This window comes from Acomys minous, assembly GCF_964271855.1.
Source record: "Acomys minous genome assembly, chromosome: 4".
Classification (NCBI taxonomy): domain Eukaryota; kingdom Metazoa; phylum Chordata; class Mammalia; order Rodentia; family Muridae; genus Acomys; species Acomys minous.
In genome coordinates, this window is record NC_140486.1 from 14,968,964 (window position 1) to 14,984,125 (window position 15,162).

General features: G+C 42.6%; 1 long non-coding RNA gene across 1 annotated transcript in view; it reads left to right on the forward strand.

Annotated features, from left to right (window-relative positions):
• The first annotated feature begins 279 nt into the window (after positions 1–279).
• The window catches only part of LOC311597021, a 323,741-nt gene continuing 308,858 nt past the window's right edge, over positions 280–15,162 (forward strand). The window contains exons 1-2 of the long non-coding RNA XR_014779063.1: positions 280–675; positions 4,244–4,325. This is a non-coding gene — a long non-coding RNA (uncharacterized lncRNA). The remainder of the gene's footprint in view (positions 676–4,243; positions 4,326–15,162) is intronic.

A 15,162-nucleotide genomic window follows, 5' to 3' on the forward strand; every position in this document is an offset into this window, starting at 1 on the left:
AGCCCCCGGCGCGCGCGGCGGCGGCGGCGACGCCCCACGCCGCTCTCCGAATGAAGCCGGCGCGCTCTGATTGGCTGCTTTTAATCTCCGGGAGCCCGCCCTCTCGTCCCGCAGCTTTCTTGCTCCTTTTCCCTCGGCCCCACCCCCGCCCTCTTCTCGGGCCCCGCCCCACCGCGCCCCGGACTGTTCTGATTGGATGACGAGAAAGAGCCAGTACCTGGAAGCCGGCTCCTTCCGTCTCCTCCCAACGCCCCGCCCTCCTCTTTCCCCGGCAGCGCTCGCGAGGTGAGCGACTGTGATTGTTCGATTTAGACGCCACTCTTTGTGACGTACGCAGGTGCCTGGGGAAAGAGGCGGGAGGAAGCGAGTGGGGGCGGAGCAGGGCTGTGCGCAGGCGCGTGCGGTTTAAGCGCACATTTGGGTTCCTACTCTGCTCCTTCCCGCTGTGGCCCACCCCGGGCGGCGTTAGGGAAGGCGCGGAGTTTAGAAGCCCGGCTTCGGGGCTGCAGGCGTGGAGCGCAGGGCGGTGTGCGGAAGCGACTGCCTTTGCGGCTGAGGGCCTCGGAGCTGCCGGGGGCGGGGCCACGGTGCCCTACTCTCCACTCGCGGGGGTGGTTTCCTGAGCCGCGTGGCTCCTGGCCTTCTCAGCCTCTCCCGGAGATGCTCCTCCCTCAGGTTGGCCGCCCACGCACAGCCGGTCTAACTTCCCCAGCGGCGCTGGTTCCTTAATCTGGGGCCGGGAGGGCTGAATTTAAATCCTTGGGGCTTTTGAAAGGAAATTAGTTGGGTGTGTCCCGCTCTTCCCACAGCCTTACCAAGGTCCTACCCCCTCCCTTAAGTACCAGTTAGGCCTTTTCAGGTTAGCCTTAAATCCCACTTAGTCCAAGCGAGAGAATTCAAGGAACAGTGGAATCCTCAAGTTTCAAATAGAAACAGCTTTAAAGTAACACTTGCTTCAGTGCATCCCAAATTCTCATTTTGACATGTAAGCAATGTACACTTACGGTGGTTTTTTTTCCTTCTTTTTGCTCTCATGCTACATCTTTGAGAACAGCGTGCATTTCCACCTATAGCATATGTTGATTCATTTTATTTCACCACCAGTCTCATTTCAAGTACATTTTGCCATGAACAACTCTAGATCTCTTGAGGTTTGAAGTGTATCTTCAGCCCTCCCCCGTTGTATTGGATTCATTTGCGAGATGACATTGCCTCAAGTTTGTTAGAATTGTAGTAGTGTTGACTCCCATCAGGACAACAGCACAAAGAAAGCTGAAGTCACAGCTTACCCAATTCACTAGTTTGTGCCCCAAGAGCCATTTGCAAGACCCCTCTTCCCGTCTCCTTTAATCAGAAGGGCTTGAGAATTTAAGCTAACACTAAACCTTCGGTGTTACTCCAGACTCTAGCTATCACGTATGCCCGTTCTGTGGAGCATGGATTCCCAACTCTGGCTATCCATAAAGATATGAAAGAAACAGTGCCAGCATGGTGGCATAGGCCCATAATGACAATCCTAGGGGAGTGGGCTCTGGTCTGCCTCAGAGTCTAGTCAACAAGAGCTACAGGGGCAAATCAAGTTTTAAACACAATGACCACCACTCAACACAGACCGGAAGACGCAGGTTCTGAATATTTTGGTCTACTCTACCTGAGCTGGGTGCCTGGATTTATTTCTAATAGTCAAACAGGGGGTGGGGGAGGGGATGGGGTGGGGGTGGGGACGGCTGAGGTGCCTATTTAACAGTAGCAAAGCGAACCTGACCTCAAGGTTCTCCCAGCATCCCCCTCCCCCATCCCTACTTGTTACAGGGTATGGCTAGCATGCCCCTCCCTCTACCCAGAACTCTTCAGCCTTGAGGGCTCTGCTGCTCTTCTCCCCCAGTTGCTCTAACCAGGATAATCTAGACATTTTGGTTATCTGCCCCTTTTGTACCTTTGGTCTCCTGGCTGTTGTGTCTGGTACCCCTCTCTCCCAGCTCACTCCAGGCTCTCTCTGATGTCGCCCCCCTACCTACCCTCTCCCTTTTATTTATAACAAACTTCCTTCTCCACTGTACCAGTCATGTCCTTTCCCTTGTTTTTCCTATTCAGTGTGATCATACTTACTTTTCCAGTTAGGCAGAATCTTCAGTGGTTTATTACAGCTGAGATTTGCCTCAGGGGCATATTTAATGGTGTCTTAAGGGGACTGAGTTTTTTTAAACATAGCAATGAATAACCAATGACTAGACATTATATAAACATAGCAGTGAATAACCAGTGACTAGACGTTAATTTACCAAATATGCACTTGTTTATTACCCTGGTGTTTCAGCTTATCTGGGGAGGGTTTTTACAAAAATAAAAACCTACAGTGGATATAGTGGTGACTGGAAAGTAATACAGTAGTCTGCAAATAGAAACTCTTGGCAGCCCTTCTTTTTGTAAATTGTCTTAAATTCTGTTTCCCAGGACCCAAAGCAAAAGGGGTAGCAGGAGTGCTGGCCCACCACTGAGAGGTAGAAAGGACAGATTCATGTACATTAGGTCCACAAAATAAGATTCTATTAAGATTTCTAAAAAGATGCCAAATGGTTTAACTTAGGTGCTCACAATATAAAAGTTGCTTTCTCTTTCACTTTCACTTCCACATAATAAATGAGGTTTCATGTGTCCCCATACACAAATATATATTCATGCATTAATTTATATGTGATCAATATTGTGATTTATGAACAAGGCAGGAGGTATTGAAACTTACTAACCCTCCCATTTGGGCCTAAAGTTATTGTCTTGTATTAAATCTTGATTATGAAGCAACTTCTAGATTTTTCTTTTGCTGTAAATATACGATTGGGCTTTTTATTTAAACCCATCAAACAAGCCAGTCCGCTCTGCCCTTCCCCAGCCATGCAACACATTAACGCTGCAGCTGAATAGGATTTCCCGTGTATTCCTTAGCTGCTGATTGTGATGCCGTGTGATACAATGGGCAGTTGTTTTAAGGTTCTTTGAAACTGTACTGTGTACCCAGAGCAGGCCGATTGTTGAACCTAATCTTCTAAGTCTATCCAGTTTTAATGTTAAGACTGAATCAGCTACAAACTGAGCAAAACCAAAGATGTCCTTGTAGGCTGAGAAGTTTGAAGGTGTCATGAGGACTTCTAAGAGTGCATTTCTGAAACTGACACTTCCTCTCCTGGTAGCCTAAACTAAACCCATACCAGAGAGGAGTTTTAGTTCAGAACATGGCTGCTCTGGCAAGAGACCACATCCAAAGACCGCTGTGTGATCTGGCTGGAATACAGACACACCTTTAAGCCAAGAGACAGAGGCAAGCAGATTTCTGAGTTGTGGCCAGTGCTGTTCAGTCAGTTTGGTTGAGTCAGTGCACTGAGAGCCAGGTTGGAATTCACATTAGTTCAGTGCAGGTTGGCAGAGGCAGCTGAGGCCAGAGAACAGTACAGAGAGAGAAAAAGAGGAGGCAATTTTACCAGGACAGTTGTACAGAGAGAACAAGCTAGACACAGGTAAAGACAGAATGAGCCAGAGAACGAGTTAGAAGATTAGTACAGATTTCTAGAGTTTGTTTGAGGCCAAGCAGAACAACTCAGTGAGAAGCTAAGAGAAGCCAGTTTAAGTCAGTCAACTTGGAGAGAAAGAAGTAGAAAGGGTGAGCTTATTCTGCAGTAAATCTCAGAGGCTGAAAACGTTCTAGGCCTAGAGTAGATTGTACGGAGGCTAGATGCTTCCAGGACTACGCCTAGGTTAGCAGAGGGAGGCATTAAGCCTTGGGGATGACAATAAAATCAGGCGAATAAATACTTTAACACACAGCATGGGTTAAAAAAGGCAGCATGGGTTTCTGTAGGGCAGGGATCAGTGGTACTTGCTCCAAGAGCGCCAGATGAAAGAGCTTAACCCGTGGGTGTGTGCTGCTTCAGGTGGTGACAGTGTTGAGAATACAATAGCGGCTTGCTGCCTGAAGAGCGGCTTTTCCTGGAGATGGCTTATTCTGCCTCAGATTTCAGGCTCTGCAGTGTACTCGAAATTGTTCCAGAAACATGCTCAAGTCTCTGTTGTATATTACAGCAACTCTCCTCTGAAACTACACTTCCTCTTTCCACACCGTATCATGTCTATGCCAAATAAACTGTCTTCAGTGTGAGTTTCTCCTTCTGCACGGCAATCTAGCTATGGCTCTTGGTGCTTCACTGGAACTCTTTTCACCTATGCAAATTTGTTTTGTTTTGTTTTTCAGGTCTCAGGAAGCCAAGGATGGCCTCGAACTTGTTACGTAGTCAAGTATGACCTTGAACCCCTGATCTTCCTTCTCCTACTTCGTGAGTGCTGGGATCACTATATGCCACACCTAGTTTATGCAGACACTGGTGCTGGGCATTGAACCAAAGGCTTTGTGCATTCTAGGAAGCACCTATAATTTGTTGTTGATTTTGTTCCTAAAAACATTTCTCCATGCTTCTGGTTTTTTGTTTTTTGTTTGTTTTTTCCCCTGTTTCCATAGTGTTCCTCAAGTTACTTTGCAGGTTCACTTTACATTTTAGTACACATTCACGGTCTCTCTCATGTATGCTTTCTGCATATTCCAGTTTTTCCACATAAAAGCTTGGCTCTGTTCCCAGGGATTCTTGACAGTTCTTAGATCTGTATCCCCATTCCTGTTCTTTCATTGTGTACAGATACACACATCCTAGCTCCTTATGGGTGTATCCACTTGGCAACGCAGATTCAACCTCAGTCTAAATCCACCATAACAAGACTATGTCTCCGTTAAAGTTTTCCTTTTAGCTTAGTACTGAATAGCAGCAGCATCTGCTTGGTTCCTTTAGCCATAAACGAGGACATACCTCATGGTTCCTGTAAGCCCCATGTCCTGGCAAAGAGTCTGTCCCATCAACCATACCTCCTGATGCGTAGATCACCTGCCCTTGCATTTATCTAAAAGTGTGGTATATAATTAGAAATATATGTTTAATCCTTGTTGTTGAGTTATAGAGATTTTATGTAAGAGCCTCTTGTATTATAATATTTGATCTTTCCCCAAGTACCGGACACAGAAGTTCTAAACCTCTTGAGATTTCATGAGTAACAGGAACATTTTTTTCTCCTACTGAAGTGTCTTTTGAAAGACCAGTCACCTGAAAGACCAGACAGGGACTAGAACTGTGGAACTTTTAGCTCTACTCATAACCTCCTGGAAGACACTGGGCCTGGAGATTGAGTGGTTTCTGCATGGAGGAGGAAGTGAATCCTTAGCAGGTCTCTCTCTGTTTCCACGGAGTGGTGTCAGAATATAATTATAAGTTGTCAGGTAGCCGGTTGGTACCTAGAGAGTTATTTGGAGTGGGAACAGAGCCCCACACTTTTGCTGACAGACTGTGGACAGTGAAAACAGTTCAGAGTCTTCATTGCTTCAGTCCACATCTTTCTCATTTAGATGATGAAATAGTGTAATAGGTCTAAACCAATATTCTTCTCTCCAGTCTTGTACTTTGTGCAGAAATACATATGATTGAGAATTTCATGCATGAGTATACTATGTTTTCATCAAATTGCCTTCCCATTCATTCTCTTCCCTTCCTCATCTATGCCCACATTATATTTCTCTCCCAACTTTATGTGTTCTTTTAAAAAACACACTTAATGCTCCCTGTATGTGCATGAAAAAGGATCCTTTCCCAGAGCATGAGTACCCTCCTAAGGGCTGCACCCATGAAGAAAGCTCTCACTCTCGCAGCACCACCAGTTGACAGTAGTTTGTGAGCTAGGCTTGGCATTTCACGAACCCCTCCTCAGTCCATGTTGAGATTTTGGCTGGCTTGATCATGTGATGGTCTTGTGCACACAGTCACAGATGCTGCAAGTTCACGTGTGCAACACCACTGTCGTCTGGCAAATACTGTCTTACTGACAATATCCACTCTCCTGGCTCTTACAATCTTTGTACCTCCTCTTCTGTGGTGATTTTTGCAACTTGGGGGAGGAGGTGTGGATAGGGATGTCCCTTTCATAGATGTGTGCTCTATAGAGTCTCTTATTCTTTGCATATTGATCTGTTGTGGGTCTCCATATTAATCATCATCTCTTATGAAAAGAAGCTTCTTTGATGAGGGTTGAATGATGCTCTAATCTATGGGTATAAAGATAAGGTTTCAGGGGGCCCAGCTTCCCCACTAAATAGCTTTCATGGCTCTAGAAAGCTCGGTGCACATTATTGGGGTACAAAAATAGTCAATAGTTTTCCCATCTGTGCACTCTTTGAGCTATTATAGTGATTGGCTTGGCAAGATATGCCCACTGATAGAACAGTGGCACACATGTTATAGGCCTCAGTAACCACTTTCTGATTGAACTTAAAGCCTGCCTCACAAAGTAGAATGCATGCCTGGTACCATTACCTGCCCCAAACTCATGGCTGACTAGGTCATAGGCCCTAGGGGAAAATATAATCCTATTATTTTACACAATGGACATCAACTTTCTTAACAGACTTACAAGGGTGTCTGTATCCGGACCACATCTAAATGTTTAGTTTTATCTCATGCCATTCTTCTTTTGTATTTTGCTTTGAGATGGGATTTCACTATGTCACCCAAACTCGCAGTGCCTCAGTGTCTTGATGGTTGGTTATCAGTTTGAATGGGTTGAGAGATGCCTAGAAACTAGATACTCCTGGATATGTTTATGAAGATATTTCAGAACATTTGGCATGTCAGATAGCGACTATGGGGGAGTTATCCATTCTGAATGTACGTGGCACCGTTGGATAGCGTGGAGGACTGGATGGAATAAAAAGCAGAAGCATCCCAACAGTGCAAGCTGGCTTGCTCGCTCTTTCTGTTCTGTGACTGCTTTGAGGTGAGCATCTTTGCTCCTCTATGATCTTCCACATGAGAATGTGCCTTACCACAAGAAAAACAATAGACTCAATTGTCCATGAGCTATAGCCCCTAAAACTGTGAGCTAGTACAAATATTTCTTCCTTTAATTGGTGTTTCCCACGTATTTGTCACAGCATTAAAACTGATATAGTCTTCTAGTTTGAAAGATTGTATGCTTTTTTGTACTTTTTTAAAAAAGTTTTTTGAGACTTCTCTGTGTTATCTTGGCAGTCCTAGGGTCACTTTGTAGATCAGGCTGGCCTCGAACGGACAGAGATCCACCTGCCTCTGCCTCCCAAGTGCTGGGATTAAAGGTGCGCACCACCACACCCAGCTTTTTTGTACATTTTTAACAGCAGTTACCTAACATAAGATACCAGACTAAAACTCCTTCATTTGTAAAAAGAGAGTGCAAATATTGGTGATTTTTGAGGACCAAGGAAGGGATAGTTGAAGTGCAGTGGATTTCAGTGGCAGTGAGACTGCTCTAGAGATCTGCAGAAACTATTTTCTGACCACTTTTGCTGGGATTCTAAAACTGCTTTAAAAATGAAGTCACTTAACAAGCAATAACATGGTTTGTATGTTTAAAATATTTAGTATGAATTACTTATGCCATATAATACAGCTTTAAAATGCTATGTCAGATAAATAGACTAAGATAATATATTGTCTTGACTATGAGTTCACCTACCTGACCTTAAGACATACATGAAGATGAAAATGTGACAAAACTGAAAGGAGAAATAGATAAATCCATAATTGTAGTTGGGAACTGGAACATGTCTACCTCAGTAGTTAGTAGAATTACCATTGCACAGATGAGTAACATTGTCAAAACTAAGCAAACAATACAAGCCAACAGAATTTAGTGGATATTTACAGACTGCTTCACTAACAAAAGCAGAATATAAATTTAGGTACCCATTGTAACATTTACATATGTAAACATTATCTGAATTATAAAAACAATCCTCAATGAATGAAGAGTCAAGATTATGTGGAATATAAGCTGGCTATAATAAAATCAAGCTAGAACTCAATAATGGAAAGAGAATAAGAAAATATTTAAACACAAATTATGGAACACATTTATAAATAACCCATGGGTCAATGAGATGTCTCATGGGAAATAAAAAATACATTAATTTGTATAAAAATAACGCAGCTGTGAAAGACCCAGCCTGAAGTTGGGTGGTGCTATTCCTTGGGTTTGGGTCCTAGACTATAAAGAAGAAAATAATCTGAGAACTGGCTAGTGTGGATCTATTAGTTCCTTCTCTGCCCTTGACGTGCCTGTGACTTAGCTGCTTTGAGGCCCTGCCTCCTACTGTCCTGAAGTGATGGGTTGTAACTTGGAATCACGAACCAAATGAACCCATTCTTCTTTACATTGCTTTTGTACAACAACAGGAAACCTAACCAACAAAATTTATTCAGCAGAGCTTAGAAATTTGTGCACTATATATATTAGAGAAAGTCTCAAAAAACTAGAATATGAGCAGCAAAATAAAACCACAGGAGCAGATAGAAGGAACTAATAAAAAGTAGAAATAAAGCAGGGTAGTGGCGCATGCCTGTAGTCCCAGCACTCAGGAGAGAGGCAGAGGAGGCAGTTCTCTATGAGTTCGAGGCCAGCCTGGTCTACAGAGCAAGTTCCAGGACAACCATGGCTACACAGAAAAACCCTGTCTCAAAAAAAAAAAAAAGTAGACATAAAGAAATTATAAAGAAGGAAAACAACAGAAAATCAATGTCAATATTTCTTAGGAAAAAAAATCTATGACAAACTATCAATATTTACCAAAGAGGAGACACAAATTGCCAATATCAACAATGAAATGGAGGCAGTCAGTATAGGTTCTGCAGCCATTAAAGAATTAAAAGAACAGTCAACTTTAGTTCTTAATTTCCCATCTACAAACTGCCAAAGTTCAAGTGAGATGAAACATACAGTCTGATGAAATGGAACTCATAATTGAAAAACTCCCAGAAAAGATGATTTTGTGTTTCATTGGGGAAAGTTACTAATTATTTAAAGAAAAGTTAATACAATTTAATAGTCTATTCTAAAAAAGAGGAGAGAGAACACTTTATTTTATGAATCTGGTACCTCTAGTAAAACCAGACAAAGACAAAACAAAATTACAAATCAAAATCTTTCATAAAAATAGACACAGAAATCCCTCAACAAAATATTACCAAGCCAAAGCAGAGGGTTTATTTTAGATATTTAAGGCTCACCTAATAGGTAAAAGTCCATCATTGGTGCCAAGAGTGGCACAGGATGCCTGTAATCCCAGCTACTTGAGGGGGTGAGGCAGGAGGACCACAATTTGAGAGCAACCACAGGGACCTTAGCAAGATCCTCTTTAAGAATAAAAATGGAAAGGGCTGAGGGTGTAGTTTAGTGGTAGAATCCTTAGCATTCATAGGTCTGGGATTAATCTCTACTCACATACATACACACACACACACACACACACACACACACGCTTACACATGCATGTACGTAGTAGAGGCAGGTGAGGTCAATCAATATAATCAGTAGTTGAAAGAGTCAATTATATAAATCCTTGTAGAAAAAACCACATGATGATATCCATTCATGGTAGTCTTTCAGACTTGGAAAGGAGGGAACTTCAAGGTGGACAAAAGAACCTGACAGGACTGGGGAGATGGCTCAGTTGATAAAGTACCTGCCTTGCAAGCTTGAGGACCTGGATTTTATTTCTGGAACCCATGTAAAGAAAAGCTAGTGGTGGTGGGTGTTTGTCATCCCCAGTGCTGAGGAGACAAGCAGGGTCTTTGGAATTCCTAGCCAGCCAACTACCTGCTGTGTTCCAGGGCGGTAAGAGAGCCTGTCTCAAAAGGATGGACAGAGCTTGCGGAACAACCCCCAAGGTTGTCCTCTGGCCTCCACCTGCACAAATACACACATGCATAGATACACACTGTCCTGGTTGGTTTTGTGTCAACTTGACAAAAGCTAAAGTCATCGGGGAGGAGGAACTCCCAATAGAAAAAAAAATGTGTCCATAAGATCATAAGGCTGTATTCAAGAAAGCCTGTAGGGCAATGGTTCTCAGTCTTCCTAATCATGCATTCCTTCAACAGTTCCTCATGTTGTGGTGACCCTCAACCATAACATTATTTTGTTGCTACTTCATAACTGTAATCTTGCTACTGTTATGAACTGTCATTTAAATATGTGTTGTGCTGGATATTTGATCTACAACTCTACTGGCTGTAGGGCATTTTAAAAATTAGTGATTAGAGCCGGGTGTGGTGGTACATGCCTTTAATCCCAGCAGAGGCAGGCCTTTAATCCCAGGTAGAGGCAGGCGGATTGCTGTAAGTTTGAGGTCAGCCTGGTATAGAAAGTGAGTCCAGGACAGCCAAGGCTACACTGGGTAACTCTGTCTTCAAAAACAAACACAAAAACAAACAAATTAGTGATTAGTGGGGAGAGCCCAGGTCGTTGTTGGTGGGGAGGACACTGAGCTGGTGGTCCTGGTTCTATAGGAAAGCAGGCTGAGCAAGCCATGAGGAGCTGGCTGCAGTAAGCAGCACTCCTTCTGTTTCAGTTCCTTCCCTGACTTCCTTTTGTGTTGAACTGTGATATGGACGTGTAAACCAAATAAACCCTTTCTTCCCATGTTGCTTTTGGCCATGGTCTCTCATCATAGCAACAGAAACTGAACTAACACATATGCTATATTCTTCCCGCTGGGGCCACAAAGATCTTTAGCTAACATTGTAGCTAAGGGGGGTAGAGTTCTTTTCTCCTTAAGATTGGGACCTGGCAAGGACACTTGCATTTTTACCACTCTCACGTGACATGGTATGAAGAGTGTTCATAATTCTGAGAGAAAAGAAGTAGACAGACAGATTGAGAGAGCACTACTACTTTAGGTGGAGTTCCCTAACATGGAAAAATCTAAGGGGAAGGGGATTGCCAATTTTGAAAGTTTACACTTTGAAGTTAAGGGGGAAAATTAGTACAATTGATGACTGAATTTGGAGGGAACTGATTTAAAATATTCAATGTAAATGATCAAGTTTTTGTAGTGGAAGTTTTGGTTTCTTTTCTTTGTTTTTTTTTGGTACAGTATTTCTCTATGTAGCCTTGCTTGTGCTTGTCTGAGGACACTGGAGGTGGGAGTGACTGGGGGCGGGGGGAGAGAGGAGAAGAGGCTTTGAGGAAGTGGATGTAGAGAGAAAAGTCACGTTAAGGAGATGGTCGGGGAGGAAGAAGGCTGTTGGTCCATTGGACTGCTAGATGTCCGGAAGACTGAGATTGTTATTTTCCCAAAAGAACCTGATGACCTTAACCAGCCCAATTAGCCTAAGAAACCTGCACCCCCTCTCCCCACTAACCTTCCTTCTCTCTTATCTAGGGGGTGTGGGGGGGGGGTTGGAAAGGGGGTAGAGGTTTAAGAAACCAAAATAAAATAGAGTCAAAAAGTAGCACCTAACATTGTTTTGTTTCAAGACAGGGTTTCTCTGTGTAGCCTTGGCTGTTGTGGACTCATTTTGTAGTCCAGGCTTGGCCTTGAACTCACAGCGATCCCCCTGTCTCTGCCTCCCTGAGTGCTAGGATTACAGGTGTGTGCCACTGCCCCTGACTCTGATTAGTTACTATAATACAAAAAAATCTGTAAAGTAAAGCAACATACGCTCACACAAATGTTGGGAAAATGAAAACACTGTCTACAGATATTAAGTTTATGGAAATAGAAATAAATTATGGCAAATAAAACATACAATGTATAAAAGAAAAATTAGCAACAAAGATTGTAGGGAGCAAGGAGGGAGGGGGAAAATACTGAAATAAGATGTGAATATAAATAGTAGTTGATGGAGAGCCAAGAAAAGTATCTTTACATGATTCAAAGGAGACCTGTCAAACATGATGCATTTCAAACTTACATTAAAAAACACTAGATTACACTGGAGAAACGTGACCCATAACACAAAAGCACTATCACTTTTTAATCTTTGCTCTTCTGGATGCTCCCAGTTGACTTGAGATTCTTTACTCTCCTGTATTCGCTCTTCCTTAATTATCTCCCTGAAGTTTTAATATTTAATCATTGTAAAATGATGGTTTTTCTCTTTCAGTCTCATGTAGCCAAGGTTGTCTTGAACTCACAATGTAGCTGAGGATATCCTTGAACTGCTGGTCCTCCTGTCTCCATCTCCCAAGTGCATCACCATGTACCCAGCAATTTTTGTTTTTAACTTCCGAGGTTTGCCAAGTCACTTCAGCGTGTTTAGCATATGACCAGTTTACTGGCATAAACTAACCTGTAGAATATTTTTTTTCTGAGGCCCTGGAGAGGGTTAAGCAAAGGAAATTTGCTACTTTTTTTTAGCTTGATGAATCAGTTATCTGGTCTATGTCTCACTTATTCATTTAGCAAGTTAATGTTTAGCCCTTTCTATGTCCCTGTTGCTGTTTTAGTTATTTAGAATAAATTAGTGGGTAAAAAAGAGATCCTTTATTTTATGGGACTTACACATTTGATAATTATGACACAGAAGCTAAACAGTGGCTAAAGTACTCTAACCAAAACTTAAGACTGTGGTAGAGGAAGAGGAGCACCTACTGCAGTGGCTTGGGCCAGGCTGTAGTTTGAAGCATGGTGACCATCAGAAGGTGATGCCTACTAACAGGAAATTCAGTCAGCTGATTGGCTGGGAAATAAGTACTCCCATAAAGGTGACATTGTAGGCCATTTGGAGGACCATAGCTTTAGTCCTTGTGAAATGAGACACCACCCTTGAAAGTTGACATGTGACATTACGAAGGTGTTGTGGGAAGAAGGAGTAGAAGCAGACGTCAAGAAGCTGATTCAGGAGCTGGTTCTCTATAGGTGAAAAGTGAAATGAAAAGGGGCCATGGTCAAAACTTCAAGTTACGTATGTTGCAGTGAATACAGAAACTAGGGTTAAAAGGAAGATCAGAGGTTAAAACAGCAATGTTTAGAGCATTGACGTTACTAAGGAGCCTTGAAGCTGGATGTGTGATAATCAAACTGAGCAGATCAGAGGACAGACAGGACTTTGGGCCCAGGACAGCAGTGCAGCTGCTTACCCTATCCCACAAGCTCCCAAAGAAAGTAGAAAGCACCCTTGTCTTTTCATATATCCCTGTTCCTAAGGCAGCTACTTGTTACAGCGTGAATTGTAAGTAAGGATGGCCGCTAACTAAAGGCTTTTACCTGTTCCAGACCATCTTGTAGACAGGAAGTCTAAGAACAGTACAGACACTTCTTGGTAGCTGTGGGAATAGGGAGAGTTTAGTGTGTTTAACAGCACTTGGGACACTTGCAAGGCTAGAGAAAGCAACACCAGCCAATGGCTAGTACCTGGAGACAGACAGTCAAGGTCAACAGCCTAACAAAGCACAAGTCAGAGATGGACTGAGGGGCCTTCAGTCTTCCCTGATTGGCTGGGCTGCATATGAGCAGCACATGGTTGGGCTAAGGGCCAGCCATAGAGTGTGTGTATGCACTCCATTGGCTTGGCTCATGATACCTCAGAGGATTAAATAATCTCAATAGAGATTAGCACAGCCTTTGTCCAGTGTCTGCCATCTAAAGAATTTTGGGGGATTTCTTTCTCTTTTTGGAGTCCTTCCAACTTTCAGGAACTTCTATCACTTTTTCTTAATTTCTTATTTTTCCTCTATTTCTCACTTTTTGTTAAAGCTTATTCTGTTGCCTCTGTGCAAAAGTCTGCATCTTTAGTCTTCATTGGCTCGAGGCAAAGGACTCGGTGAACCATTGGTGAGTAATGAATATCCTGCACCTCAGGACCTCTGGGTGAATCACAGCTGGGGCAAGAAAGATCCTGTTGTACTAAAAAACAAACAAACAAACAAAAAACCAACCAACCAAACACCCTCCCCTCCAAAAAAAAACTCAAACCCTGAAACCAAGTTATATAGGTAGTTGGACTTAGTTTTAAGACAGCCATGTGATGGTAAGATTGTTTGCCGGCACAACTGAAAGGACAGTGTTGCCATCAGTGGGAGAGACTGCAGGCAGCCTGACTTGGGGCTAACTAGTTCTGTGACTTCATGGATTTCATGAGAAGTTACCCTCTGTAGTTTGAATCCAAAGATATCTTCTCTGGTTGGTATGTCTCACCACCTGTGTTCTCAATCCTTGTCAAGTCTCTGGGCAAGAAGGTCAGCCTAGTTTTGACAACCTCCCTCCCCAAAATTGTCCCTTGGGGGCATGTCTTTGAGAGAATGCATGATACTTATCTGAAAAATAAACTTCTGCTTTTCCTTGAAATGGATGTTTTATTTTATTTTTTCATAAAAATTGTGTTTTGGGAATGGAGAGATGGCACAACATTAAGAATCCTTGCTGCTCTTTCAGAGAACCAGAGTTTGGTTCCCAGAACCCATGTTGAGGGGCTCACAGGGACATGTAACTGCAGCACCAAGGGATCTAACACCCTTTTCGAGCCTTCATGGATAGATGCACATGGTATACATACACATTTACACCTACACGCATGCATATGCACAAATAAAAATAAATTTTAAAAATTTGGAAGCAAAATTTGAGATACTTTTGAAACACTGGAGGACTCATTCCTTTAGGTTAGAGGCATGTGAAAACATTTCTTCTAGTGGTCTGTGAAATCCTTGAACCTTGAGCTGGTTTAAAACATTTCTTAAGGACGAGTACATATAATACCATTTCCATACCAATTTTGCATCTGGTTTATTTGTTTTGGATCACACATAGAAGTCATTGGATCCACTGTGGATAAAATGAGTTTTAAAATATACTCACTGTCCACTAGGACCTGAGCGAAAACTATTAACTTATTTTATTCAGGTCCTTGGGTAGCTGTGACACAGACGATGGTCCCCCTGGTCGGGTTTGCACTAAAGTCATTGCACAGCAAAACTTCCCCAAGGCCGTATTCTTATGTTTCATTTTCAAGATGTTGGTGCCATAGGAGCAATTAAAAATTGTGAATAATGTATTTTTCCCTCATGATGAATAATGTGGATGGCCTACAGTCTGTTCATATTCCTGGCTAGGGATTTAACAGGCTATTGTGTTAGCAACAATATAGATGCAAATTGTAAACATTCATCATCTCCAACATTTCATGCAATTTTCAAAACAATGTCAGTAGAAAAAGATGCTCCAACCCCATCTCCATATAAACACTGTTTGCTTTTTACACAGTTTCCAAAACCAACTTTATTTTCCTGTAACTTCTTTTTATTGTATAAACTACTCTA